The 14363-nt window shown below is 38.9% G+C and overlaps 1 protein-coding gene and 1 long non-coding RNA gene across 3 annotated transcripts in view; one reads left to right on the forward strand and one right to left on the reverse strand.

The window, feature by feature from the left end:
• CDK14 (cyclin dependent kinase 14) overlaps positions 1-14363 on the reverse strand; it is a 727116-nt gene that overhangs the window by 616943 nt on the left and 95810 nt on the right. The window lies entirely within an intron of this gene.
• LOC114676990 (uncharacterized) overlaps positions 1-14363 on the forward strand; it is a 28573-nt gene that overhangs the window by 4862 nt on the left and 9348 nt on the right. Inside the window, exon 3 of the long non-coding RNA XR_013415929.1 lies at positions 6469-6622. This is a non-coding gene — a long non-coding RNA (uncharacterized LOC114676990). The remainder of the gene's footprint in view (positions 1-6468; positions 6623-14363) is intronic.

The following is a 14363-nucleotide window of genomic DNA, read 5'->3' on the forward strand; positions in this document are numbered from 1 at the left end:
ACTGGCTATGCATTTTCAATTTCCTTTCTAGCTCCTTTGCTTCTAGTAGACTTCAAAATGTTGGGGATCTTCTGATTACTTGAACCTCTTCTGTTTGTTTACCCTCTCCCTAGATGCTCTCAATTATTCCTGTGGCTTTAAATGCCATGTAATTGCTGATAATTCCCAAATATATATATCCAAACTAAACATTTCCTTTAAACTCCAGAATCTCTTATCCTTATAGTTGAATCTCAACTATATATCTCAAACTTAACGTGTCTGTACATGAAATATTGATGTACTCTTCTTATACAAAAAAAAAGAATAAGGCAAAGAAGAATAAAAGAGGAAGAGAAAGAAAGAAGAAAAAGAGGAAAGAAGGAAGGGTCAAAAACAAAATCACAAGTTTAGTTTAAAGATCTAATTGGCTTTTATTTGTGATTCCAGAATCAGGCAATCCCTACAAAATAGAATCAGTATTCCGAGGAGCTGAGCAGAAGAGATTGACTTTATAGGCTGAAGAAACAGAAACTGAGAACAAAAAGTGGATTGGTCATTTCAAAGTTACTTTCTTTGTAAAGGTTAAAGCAGGAGTGACTTCTTTATCATGCTGGCTAAAACTGGCCTGTTTGGGAATTTGGCTATTATCTCTCTTTCCCCTGATTTCTCTGAAGTTCAGATAAACAGCTTAATTTCAGCTTGGTGGCTTGGAACTTCAGCATGAGGAACTCCATTTGGTTTGGTCTGCTGGGTTTAGTACAGGAGTTTAGTCCAAACCAATGGCCTCCTGTATATTTTATTTGCAGAAAGAATAAAGGAAGAAAGGAAGGGAGGGAGGAAATAGTATATGTTTTTGCTCTAGGAAAAAAATTTAGGCACTCATTAGTCAACTGTATTTAATCCATCAGCAAACTGTGTCTAGCCTAGCTCCAAATTATGTCTCAGACCCATTACCCTCTGTGTATGTCCACTGCCACTGCTTTAGAACACTATCTCTTATCTGGGCTACTACAATATTCTCCCAACTGACCTCCCTGTCTCTGCTCTGAAACCTGCCCAGCTCATTTTCAGAACAGCCAAAGGTATCTTTTGAAACCATGTATCAGTTTATGTCACTCTCCTGTTTGATGGTTCAACAACTCCCCATTGCACTTGGAACAAAATCCAAACACCTGATCCCCACTTAAGGCATGGTTCAGCCTTGCCTAAAGCCTTCACCTTGTGCACCACCAACCTATACTCATCCTCACCCTGGGGACTTTGTATCTGCCAGATCTTTCAACCTGGAATGCTCTCCTGTCTCTAATATCCTCCCCCATTTGAATGACAGTTTCCTTTTCATGCTTCGGGCTTCAGTTTAAATGTCCTCTCATAGAGCCTTGCCGGGCTACCTCTTTTAAAACAGCCCTGCCCAGTTATTTTCTCACAAGGCCTTGTTTGTTTCCTTTCTAGTATTTGCCACAATTCTCTTTACATATTTTTGTACATTTGCTTTCTTGACTCTCAGCGCCTGCCTATTCTTATCTCATTCTGGGTAAGAGGATTGACATACTGGCTGAGATAAGACACTGGTACTGTAGCCATGCCCCTCCTTTCTCTCTTCTCTTAAAAGTCAGCCTGTCTATGGAGTCTTCATTTGTTTATGCACCCTTATCATTAGTTTCCCAAGAACAGGCCTGTGCTGGCTCAGTGCTGCCTGTGGCTGGGTGAGAAAGTCCAGCTAGGTCTGAAGTATTAGGAAGCTCACCATGACTACAGCAGCTCCATCAGAAGAATACTCACATTTTGATCTAGATCTCAGTGGCTTTGGAGATGAGGTAGAGAAAAGAAGGGTGCTGTATATTGACCCCCATAAACAACAGTATCTTTCCTGACATGAATCAAGATCTAGGTCTATAGCTTTTCTTTTCTGTTTTCTTTTTAGATCTGTGGCTTTTCATTGTTTTTAAGCAATGGTATGCTTTCGTCAAAACATGTGTCTGTGAATCCCAATATGTGCAGAAAAAAAAAAAAAGAGTAAAACTAAATGCAGAGATATTCTGATTACAGTGAGTGACTATATTATTACTTTTTACATAATTTATCATTCTTTCTGCAAGTCACTGAAATCCCATTAAAACTGAAAAACAATAAGGAAATTTCATTGGTTCACATAACAGAGTATTTGGGGACTTATCTGGATCAGATAGAGGTTGATTTGGTCAAATGACCATGACTGGCATGCAGTTTCTTTCTTTCTTGGTCCTGCCAGGAATGCTGAGAAGCTCAAGATGGAAAAAAAAAAAATCGTAGTAGAAACCAATAGCGTTGGATCACTTAGATAATGTAATTGGACTATTTGTAACTAAAAGGATAAATGCTTGAAAGGATGCATACCCCATTCTCCACGATATGCTTGTTTCACATTGTATGCCTATATCAAAACATCTCAAGTATCCTATAAATATATATACCTACTATGTACCCACACAAATTTAAAACAAAAAAAAATTTAAGACACTTTTGCCTTTATGGTTGCAAGATGGCTACCAGAGGCTTCTGGTGCTATATCTCCACATTCATGTCCAGCGGCAAAGAAAACATCTCTGCCAATAACGGATATATGTAATGCTTGTATGCTTTCTTTCTCCACAGAAGCATAAGCATAATCTCTGCGACTGGACTATTTGCTTAATTGAACCAATCAATTCCTATAGCCAGGAGTATGGGATATACTGATTGGCCTAGGTTAACAATCAGGTCTTGTTCATGGAGCTGACATGGGCTCAGTCACAAAAGTCAGATAATTGGGGATGAGCTGGGGGGTACTCTTGCTGAGGGAAGCAAGAAACAGAGGTAACCAGTCAATGTCTGTATACGCGTGGAAAGAGAAAACTGAATCCCCACATGCCTGATATACCATGTGCAGCCCCTCCATACAGAATCAGCCTTTTGTAACTTAAAATCTCCTCTCTATCTTCAAGAGTATTTGTGATCTTTCTTTCTTTCTTTCTTTACTCCTTATGGTCTTTCTTTTTCTTTCTTCTTCATCCTTTCTCTCCTTATTTCTTTCTCTTTTTATTTCTTTTTTTAAAATGAATTGGCCAGGATTATAAAACATCTGTGCACAAATGTTGCTGTTTTATTTACAGTGCCCCAAAGAAACTTTATTTTTATTTTATTTTATTTTATTTTATTTTATTTTATTTTACTTGATTTCTTGAGACAGGGTCTCACTCTGTTACCCAGGCTGGAGTGCAGTAACATTATCATGGCTTACTGTAGCCTCGACCTTCTAGACTCAAGTGATCATTCCTGCCTCAGCTTCCATCGTAGCTGGGACTATAGGCACACATCACCACACAAGGCTAACTAAAGAAGCTTTTGAAAGAGTTGAAAGTTTAAGAAAATATGTGCTAAAAATGGGAGTAGAAAAAATGTCATTCCACAGGACAATGTAGGAGATCAGCCTCAACATTTATCTACAGTGCCAAGGTGCTATAGCACCAAGTGAGTGAAGCCTACAGATCAGCAGTCTTCAGGCAGCGGAGGGAAGGTATGTAGAGTCTTCCTAAGGGGTAAGTGGGCATGGATTGTTTCAAAGGAATATGTTTTCTGATAAGCTTGTCCTGTGGTCAAGTCATCGGGCTGTTCTCCTTTCCTATCTCCCCTGCCCAATCATCTTGCTTTTATCACTTGATAATATAGAAAGGCATACCTCACACTCATCCCAAGCCTACGAATGCATTTTCTCAGGTGCAAAAACCTCTAGAACACTCAAGAAAGGGGAAAAAATGATTGCAGTAATGGGATAATTAATCCTGTTGCAAGTTAGATGGATTCTAATTATCTGCTTTTCACCAAAGTGAAAGACATCTAATCAAGTCCACAGAGGAGAGATCACTAAAAACCATCTTGATGACAGATTACCATGTAATTTTTGGTATGTAACTGAAGAAGAATTCAAAGAACTGAGCCCCATTGCCATAATGAAACTCTCATTCCCATTTACTTATTTAGTTGAAAAGCTTCTCAGCACCTATAGCAACCAAATCATAGCACTGATGCTATTCCTGGTATATTTACCATGGGTATATGGGGGGAAAATACTACCCATCTCAGTAAGAACTGCAATTCCAATGCAGTCTTACATTTTATGTTTAGTAATTACCAATCAATATTTGTAATATATTTATGTTGTTTTAAGAAATCATGTAGAATTTTCTAACAGAATTGAATAGTCACAGGAAATTTTAAATTATTTCCATTTTTTTACATATTTTTGTTGTAGAGAAGTATGTACTTATGAAATTCTTTAAAGTAGAAAAAATAATAGGAAGTGGAATGGAAATATAATTCCAACGAGTAAATAAACAAAAGAAATGTCCGGCAGGTAAAGAACTTTATGATGTATATTTTAAAAGTATATAATGGATAGCCTGAGGGCTATACTTAATATTATACACTGAGAATTTGTTAAGAGTTGAATTTAGGTGCTCCTATCAGGCACACAACACACATACAAACAAACAGACACACGCGAAAGGTAACTATGGAAGGTGATGGATATGTTAATTTGTTTGACTGTAGTAATCATTTCACTGGATATATGTATGTGCAAACATCATGCTATATACCATAAATATATACAATAAAAAATAAATTGGAGAGCAGGATAAGGCACCAAATTGCTATACTATTTAGATCTCACTGTACAGATATCAACTAATAATGTGACCATTTATTTTTTAAATGTCTTTAGTTATATCAGAAATTATTATGTGTATGTATATACAACTCTTTTACCCATGATAAAAATTTTATACATCAATTTTAAAATATAGTGAAGAGCATATTACTTTTTGAGATATTTTAAGGACTTCTTAAGTTACTTTTTAAGATATTTTAGGACTGCAAGTGTGAAAATATCTGGAGACAATGAACAGAGAAAATTAAACATTAGACAAGAAAACAATCAAAGAAAGAACAGGCCCACTGTTGACATTGACTGTACAATGTAATATGATGACAAAGGAGCTGTCTACTCACATTTGCTTTTGTGTCCTTTATCAAAGAGAAAGATCAGAATGATTGAATGAACATTGGCAAAAGGGAAGAGAAGTTCAAGACGGAAAAAGAAATTGTAACAGAAATTGTACTCATCTCCCTTGGGAACCAGCAGAGGGAAGTGAGAATAGCAAGGATTTGAGTCAGACAGAATTGACTCAGAATTCTGACACTGCCAGTTAATATCTACGTGCCCCTGGACAAGATGCTTCACTCACCTCATCTGTATTATGGACATAATGTGATTTACTACGGAGGATAAAATTTCCTAATGTATCTAAAGTGCTTTGCATAAGGTCAAGCTCTGCAAAACATAAATAGTGGTTGTTGTAATTATCATGTAGCTGTAGACTTTGGAGCAATTTAACCTCCTTGAGCTTCACCTTCTTCCTCTATAATGCAGGAATAATAACATCTACCTCCTAGGATTACTGTGAGGATTAAATTGACAATAAATATTTATAACACAAAAAAGGCATTCAATAAATATTAGTTCTGGCCAAGCAAGGTGGCTCATGCCTGTAATCCCAGCACTTTGGGAGGCCAAGGTGGGAGGATCACAAAGTCAGGAGTTTGAGACCAGCCTGGCCAATATGGTGAAACCCTGTCTCTACTAAAAATACAAAAAAATTAGCCAGGCGTGGTGGTGCATGCCTGTAATTCCAGCTACTCAGGAGGCTGAGGCAGGCGACTTGCTTCAACCCAGGAGATGGAGGTTGCAGTGAGCCAAGATCGGGCCACTGCACTCCAGCCTGGGTGACAAAGCAAGACTCCGTCTCAAATAAAAAAATATTAGTTCTTTCCCCAACCCCTTCCTTCTCTATTTTCCTATTGATTTGGACAATTCTGTGGTATCCTTGATGGGATATGATGAAAAAGAGACTAATTCCAAATGCCTATTTATAGAATAGTATATTACTTTTATTATGTTTACTAGGAAAAAGACTAAACCCGAAATGATTATTTTTGATGAGACAAGTGGTGAGGGTCTCATACTAAAAGTGAATCTATCCTTGTAGATATGACCTTTCTGCTTTACTAGCAAATCTCATCAATGACAAAATTATTTTCATGAAATTGAGGAAGACAAATATGTTGCTGATCTATGACCATGTGATCATTCCTCTCACAAAGAGGACCTCCTCACACACAAAAAATAATTCTTCCTACATGTTTCCTTTTCTCCTACAAGTGAAAAGATAAAGCATTTATCAATTGGTGGGAATAAATGCTGTTGATTAATGTGATTCACTTACTTTAGAGGGTACCAAGCATCCCTCTTTTTGTAGCTTTGTATACAAAACAAAGCATAGTTTGAGATGAGCTTAGATGCCCAGGAGGAAGTTAGGGAACCAAGCTTCACTGACCAGGCAGGGAATATGTTTAAGGCTACCTCTGCCATTTTAATCTGTGGGTCAATGTTCATCAATTTCTTTTTAGAAACAAGCTGTCCAGTTGCTGCTCCCTGTTGAAGATGGGGGTATGATGAATAGCCAAAACGCATAAGAAGGCCTTCTATCAGCCAAGATCCCAGCAGGAAGCAAATGGCACACTCCAAAGGGGTAAAAGAATTATTGTTGAAGCTAGATACTGGGTACGTGGACATCCGTTATACTATTCTCTATTTATGTTTGAAATTGTCCATAATAAAATATATACAAACAAACAGAAGAGTATAAAAGAAAGACTAAAGAAAGAATGACTTACACAAATGTGGACAGAGGTTAAAGGAAAATAACAGGGGAAGGTGAAATCTACTTCCCTTCTCTGGTGACGCCCCCCATGCCCCACCTACCCTCAGGGTAGCACAGTATGGAGTGCTACCAGGAGTAGGCTTGAAGAACAAAGGAAAAAGGGGCAATCCCTGGAGCCCAGGGAGACCTGTAGTTGCAGGACAGGGCCACCCATCAGGAATTGTGGACTTCGGTGGAAGACAGTGTCACTATTAACCAAAGCCCACTACATAATTTGAGCAGCCCAGTGCAAGTTGAAAAAAAGCAAGAAAAAAGTGTGGTAAAGGTACTAAAGTATAAAGTTTTGCTTTCCTTCTGCAGTCTCTTTCTCGTTCCTCAACTTGTCATGTTTCTAAAATTTTGTATCTAACACTATTCTAAATAAAGAAAACATTGAAACTGCTGGCGGAAAAAATTTTTTAAAAAGAGAAAACATTACAATTTTAAATTATTAGCCTGAATTTTACCATTTATCTTGTGCAATGCCAATTTTAAATGCCATTATAAGGGCATTTAACTCTCATAAAGAATCATGAAAATTATACACTTATATTTCATAGTTTGTACATATATACATATTTTGTTCCTACTGAAACAGTGGAAATAGTGCACAAAACTAACTTGAGTGTTTCATTTCACTTTCTTATACTCATACAGTATTCCAATACTCTACTTTCAGCTTACGGATGAGGAAGGAAGGACTGAAAGGAAAAGGAACTATGGCTTGCCCTGTCTTCCCCTTTCCTTCTATGACATCATTTTTAGTGTAAGTGGTTAGGAAGTAACAGAAGTAACATGAGTAAGAAATGATATGATGAGGCTCCTTGGTTGTATGTGTTTCTCAAATTGCATTGCCTTTTGTCTGAATTTTAAGCAAGTTGTGGTTGAAATAGAAAGCATGACATCTCAGGGTTTTGTCAGTTGTACCTTGTACTTGCTTTGAGTCTCCCTGAATTCCTATATGTAGTGTATGGGTACATAGGAATTCTATGATCATGGGGACGCCGTAAATACTATATTCAAGCAGAGCAACTGGAAATTGCAGACACATATATTGCATGTAACCCCTCTGTTCACATATATGCTCCACTTTCCCTTTGATTTCACTTACAAAACACACATTCAAAGATAAAATGACGTACCTCAGCATCACGCAATATACCCTTATAATGAACCTGTATGTGTACCCCCTAAATCTAAAATAACAGTTGAAATTTTTTAAAAAAAATAAAATTAAGAATTTTAAGACAGTGAAAGAAAAGCATTAAACCAAGTACAGGGCCCTTCTTAAGAAGGGGTCCTACTGACTCCACAGTTTGCATACACATGAGGCCCACCCTGCTGCCAATCCATTGTCAGAGAAATCAACACTCTTCTCCAGTCCTCCCATCCCCTGCAGATGATCTCACTGATGGACTCCAAGTGATAGCAAGGGAGCCAGGGAAGCATCCACAGAGAGTAACCACCTGGGCTACAGACCAGGGAGAGAAGGGTGGAGAGTAGGTCTGGAGGGGCAAACAGAATATGCAGCACAGACTGCTAGCCCCCAAATCTTTTTCCAACAAATTATATTTCTTTGTAATCCAGCTAGGATAATAAGGGGCAGGTGGACCTCAGGAGTGGGGCCTGGTGCATATGCAGTTACGAGCCACTTCAAAAAAATCAATACATAAATAAATTAAACCACAAATATAAATTAGGCATGAAACTGATTGTTAATTTAGAATGAGAAAAGAAATCAGTAAGTCTCTTTCTTCTGAGGACTCCAGGAAATTTAACAGAAATGCCTATACAGTTCTGTTTTCTAATTGCCTGCTGGCTTCCCCTCCTCACCTGGAATAACTTACAACTCCAAGCAACTGCCACCACTCAAAAAGGCCTGGGGAAGTGAGGAGTCCTGAAGCTGAAATGTTATTAGCTTTATGGTAAATTCTTCTGTGGACCCAAAAACTAAGAACATAAGAACATAGTGTTAAGTAACTGTGGAGAAGCAGGCATTCCCTGACAGGTTATGATGTGCCTCCTTTCTCTACTGTGCATACTAAAGGCAGTGAACCCACATCTCCAGCTCTTCTAACCTAGCATTGTTTCACTGTAGTTAGGAAGTTCCACTGAATTTCACTACATAGGGAACTGGGAAGGTAATGGATAGTCATGGCCACTCCTTTGCATTCTTGATGTCTTGTCTATTCCCTACATTGTTTGCTGGGTTGGAATCAGGCAAAAGGCAAGCTACCTTAGAAGTCATTGTTCTCATTCACCCTCAAATCCTGGCCAGATTTTGTGCTCTGGCCTAATCAACAGGTTTCTATTTAGACATAAAATACGACTGAGCTTATCTCAGAATAGCTGGGGCACAGTGGAGGCAGTTTAGATTCGGAAAAAAGAAGGAACAGGTCAGTTAGACAGAAGGGCTGCCCTGGATGGAGTTCCATGATAGGTCTTAGGAGCCCCAGACACCAGAGCCACAGCCCATGAGAGGAGGGAAAATGGTGGACAGAGACAAAAGAAGGGGATGACAGATATGTACAGGGAAATGGAAAGATGTTAAATAAAGACTTCAAACTTTGCCCAAGGCCCTAGTGTTGGTGAACTCACTACTTGCTTTTGATAAATGTGGGAGAGCTGCTGGTATCTGAACTAAGAACATGTCTTAGTCTATTTGGGCTGCTATAACAATACCATAGACTGGGTGGCTAAAACTACAGGCATCTGTTTCTCACAGTTCTAGAGGCTGTGAAGTCCAAGATTAAGATACCAGCAGATCCGGCCAGGCACATGGCTCATGCCTGTAATCCCAGCACTTTGGGAGGCTGAGGCGGAAGGATCACTTGAGACCAGGAGTTTGAGACCAGCCTGAGCAACCTGGTGAAAACACATCTCTACAAAAAATACAAAAATTAGCTGGGCATGGTGGTATGTGCCTGTGGTCCCAGCTACTTGGGAGGCTGAGGTGGGAGGATCACCTGAACCCAGGGAGGTTGAGGCTGCAGTAAGCCGAGATCACACCACTGCACCCAGCTTGGGCAATGGAGTGAGACCCTGGTGTGTGGTGAGGGACCTCTTCTGGTTTGCAGACAGCTGTCTTCTTGCTGTGACCTCATATGGTGGAAAGGGTAAGTGAGTTTTCTAAGGTCTCTTTTATAAGGGCACTAATGCCATACGCTAGGGCTCCACCCTCATGACCTAATCACTTCTCAAAGGCCTCACCTCCTAATACCATCACCTTGGAGGTTGGGATTTCAACCTATGAATTCTGAAGGGACTCAGATAGAACCTTGCTTAGCACAAGAGCATTAACCTAAGATAGAAGAGGATAGTGCTTAAATGCATGGGTTCAAATCTTGCCCTTATTCCTTAAAAAACACTTTGATCAAGAAACTGATTCTCAGCCAGGCATGGTGACTCACGCCTGTAATCCCAGCACTTTGGGAGAGTGAGGCGGGTGCATCATCTGAGGTTGGAGTTCAAGACCAGCCTGGCCAACCTGGCGAAACCCTGTCTCTACTAAAAATACAAAAATTAGCTGGGCATGGTGGCGGGCACCTGTAATCCCAGCTACTCGGGAGGCTGAGGCAGGAGAATCACTTGAACCCAGGAGGTGGAGGTTGCAGTGAGCTGAGATCGCACCATTGCACTCCATCCTGGGCAACAGAGTAAGACTCCATCTCAAAAAAAACAAAACAAAACAAAAAAAAGAAACTAATTCACTCTGTGCCTCAGTTTCCTAATCTATAAGATGGGGGTATGTTATGTCACATCATACCATGTCATACCACATTATGTTATGTTACGTTATGTTATGTTATGTTATGTTATGTTATATGGAGTTCACCTCACAGTGTGTGAGATTAAATAAGTTAATACTTACAATTTCTAATAGTTCTCGGAAAACAATGAGTACTCAATAAAAATGAGAAATTATTACGAAAATGACTCCAAATACAGCATTTATACACATTTGGGCAATATACATTTTTTAATTAATTTGTTTTTGTTTTTGTTTTTGAGATGGAGTCTCACTCTTGTAGCCCAGGCTGGAGTGCAGTAGCATGATGTCAGATCACTGCAACCTCTGCCTCCGGGGTTCAAGTGATTCTCCTGCCTCAGCCTCCCAAGTAGCTGGGATTACAGGTGCCTGCCACCATGCCTGGCTAATTTTTATATTTTTAGTAGAGACAAAGTTTTGTCACGTTGACCAGGCTGGTCTCAAACTCCTGACCTCAGGTGATCCACCTGCCTCGGCCTCCCAAAGTGCTGGGATTACAGGCATGAGCCACCATGCATTTGCACAATATTTAAGGCTATAAAATTTTTGCAACAGATGGAAAATCTGATCCTTTTATTTTTACTATGTATAATTTTACAAAAATTATCAATTTTTTTTTTGAGACAGTATTGCTCTGTCGCCCAGGCTGGAATATGGTAATGCAATCACAGCTCACTGTAATCTTTGCCTCCTGGGTTCAAGCGATTCTCTTGCCTCACCTTCCCAAATATCTGGGATTACAGGAGCATGCCACCATGTCCAGCTAATTTTTGTATTTTTAGCAAAGATGGGATTTCACCATGTTGGCCAGGCTGATCTCGAACTCCTGACCTCAAGTGATCCTCCTGCCTCAGCCTCCTAAAGTTCTGGGATTATAGGCATGGGCCATAACGTGAGGCCAGCAAAAATTATCATAGGATAACTTTTTATGGATTTTTTATATTTGATATTTAGCCAAAGATAAGTATTCCGAAGTTTTCATAAACAAAACACAGTTGTTTCTGAACTTTCCTCACCAAAACAGGGGTACACTTTACCTTTTTATCTCTTACAGACAAATAGACAGACTCCACCATCTCCAGATATTGAGGAAAGGTTTAGTTTTCTTTTTAACCTTGCTCAAATTATATGCTGACATATAGAGATTAGAAAGAATCCCAGACCTCGCTGAGCGAATAGCTAAGTGGGATTCTTTCCTTATTAAAGACAACTTCACATTAGAATCAAGTTTGATTAAAATAGTTTGGAAAAGGTTAGGAGACTGTATTATCAGTCTTGTTTGATCCTAGATGTTTTACCTAGAGGGTAAGATGAAATAAGATGGACTTTCTGGGTTCCTGTGCACCTCTGAGCAAGCACATCAGCTAACCTCCCTGACTTCCATGTCCTCATACACAGAAGAATCATGGGGAAAGGGTTGCCCAGCCCGACTCCCAACGTTCTTGTAAGGATTTAATATCAAATGTCATTTAAATACTGAAAAACAAAAACATTCTGTAAATTCAAAAAAAATTTACTCAAATCACTTTCTTCTTACCAAAGTTCTTTTCTGCATGTCATTCAACAACAGGTAGACTGACTTGTCTGTCAGAAGCAACAGCCCTCCCTGAATTAATCCCATTCACATCTTTGAATTGCTGTTACTGGTATCTTTAAGAGAAAAATCATGCTCAATTAACCAGCTAGAGTTCTTTAACGTTGATTTAAAAAAACAACAAAACAGTATCTGGCCAATAGTAGGTAGTCAATCAATGTTTGTTGAATGAATTCGGAAGTGCTATAATTTAAAACATTTGACAAGATTCCACTCCCAGGGCTGTTAAAATCAAAACAATGGCCAAAACAACCTAGTTACTAGGGAGACATAATTTTCACAGGGAAGGAGTTAGGTAACAAGAACCAGTGCCTACTGGTGAATGCTCTTCTGGCAGAATCAACAATTGTGGTAACTGGCATGAATGCTTAATCTAGCACTTTTATATTTTTAAAAGGGTACAAGGCAAAAGTAAGCATTTAAAGATGGCATTAGACTCTTCATTGTAACATAATACATCGTAACATTGAGCAAAAAATGCATGCAATTTCATAAACTCTGCAAGTAAGCATAGTATTTGCAATGTGTACAAGTACAGAACAATGAGTCTTGGAGAGGAGACAAATAATTTGAACAAATAACTCAAGATCTAGAAAAGTGTTAAAGGAATCATTATAGATTCAAGAAATAGGTAAATGCTGGCTATAATTGAGAAAAGCTTGGGAAGAAAAAAGAGGGCTTTTTTTTTCTTTTTGTAAATTTAATTTAATTTTGTTTTAAGTTCTGGGCTACATGTGCAGGACGTACAGGTTTATTACACAGGTAAACGTGTGTCATGGTGGTTTGCTGCACCTGTCAACCCATCACCTAGGTATTAAGCCCCACATGCATTAGCTATTGATCCTGATGCTCTCTGTCCTGCCACCCCACTGACAGGCCCCAGTGTGTGTCGTTCCCCTCCCTGTGTCCATGTGTTCTCATTGTTCAGCTCCCACTTATAAGTGGGAACATGCAGTGTTTGGTTTTCTATTCCTGTGTTAGTTTGCTGAGGACAATGGCTTCCAGCTCCATCCATGCCCCTGTAAAGGACATGATCTCATTCCTTTTTGGCTGTATAATATTCCGTGGTGTATATGTACCACATTTTCTTTATACAGTCTATCATTGATGGGCATTAGGTTGATTCCATGTCTTTGCCATTGTGCATAGTGCTGCAGTGAACATAGGCACACATGTGTCTTTATAATAGAAAGATTTATATTCCTTTGGATATATACCCAGTAATGGGATTGCAGGATCAAATGGTATTTCTGGTTCTAGATCATTGTGGAAGACAGTGTAGCAATTCCTCAAAGATCAAGGATTTCTTTTTTTACATCATATTAGCAGAGGCCATCTTCCACCATCCATTTGTCTCTCTTCAACCTGTGTCTCAACATTTTTTATCTATTTGTCAGTAATTTTTTTCATTTTTAAACAGCTTTATTGAGAAGTAATTCACATACCATATAATTCACCCATTTAAAGAGGACAATTTGGCTGGGTGCAGTGGCTCACACCTGTAATCCCAGCACTCTGAGAGGCCAAGGCAGGCGGATCACCTGAGGTCAGGAGTTCAAGACCCACTTGGTCAACATGGGGAAACCTTGTCTTTAATAAAAATACAAAAATTAGCCAGGCATGGTGGCACATAACTGTAATTCCAGCCACTCACAAGGAGGGCTGAAGCAGGAGAACCACTTGAACCTGGGAGGTGGAGGTTACGTGAGCTGAGATTATGCCACTGCACTCCAGCCTGGGCAACAGAGAAAGACTCTGTCTAAATAAATAAATAAATAAAGTGGACAATTCAATGATTTTTATTATATTTACAAGGTGAATTATCATCACTGCTGAACTTGAGAACATTTTCATCACCTCTAAAAGGAGCCCCTACCAAATAGTCATTCCCCATTTTTCTCTTCACCCAGAGCAACCCAGAGCTCAATAAAGCTGTTTAATTTACTTTCTATCTCTACAAATTTGACTATTCTAGACATTTCACATAAATGGTGTAATATAACGTAGTCTTTTGGGCCATTATATTTCTTTCTCTTAGCATGTTTTCAAGGTTCATCCTTGTCGTAGCATGTATCAGTATTTCATTCCTTTTTACTGCCGAGCAATTTTCCATTGTATGAGTATCTCACACCTTATTCTTTCATCAGTTGATAGACATTTGGGTTGTCTGGAGTCTATTATAAATAATGCTGTTATGAACATTCATGTATATAAATTTTTATGTAAATATACAGACAGC

The sequence above is a fragment of the Macaca mulatta genome, chromosome 3 (assembly GCF_049350105.2).
Source record: "Macaca mulatta isolate MMU2019108-1 chromosome 3, T2T-MMU8v2.0, whole genome shotgun sequence".
Classification (NCBI taxonomy): Eukaryota; Metazoa; Chordata; class Mammalia; order Primates; family Cercopithecidae; genus Macaca; species Macaca mulatta.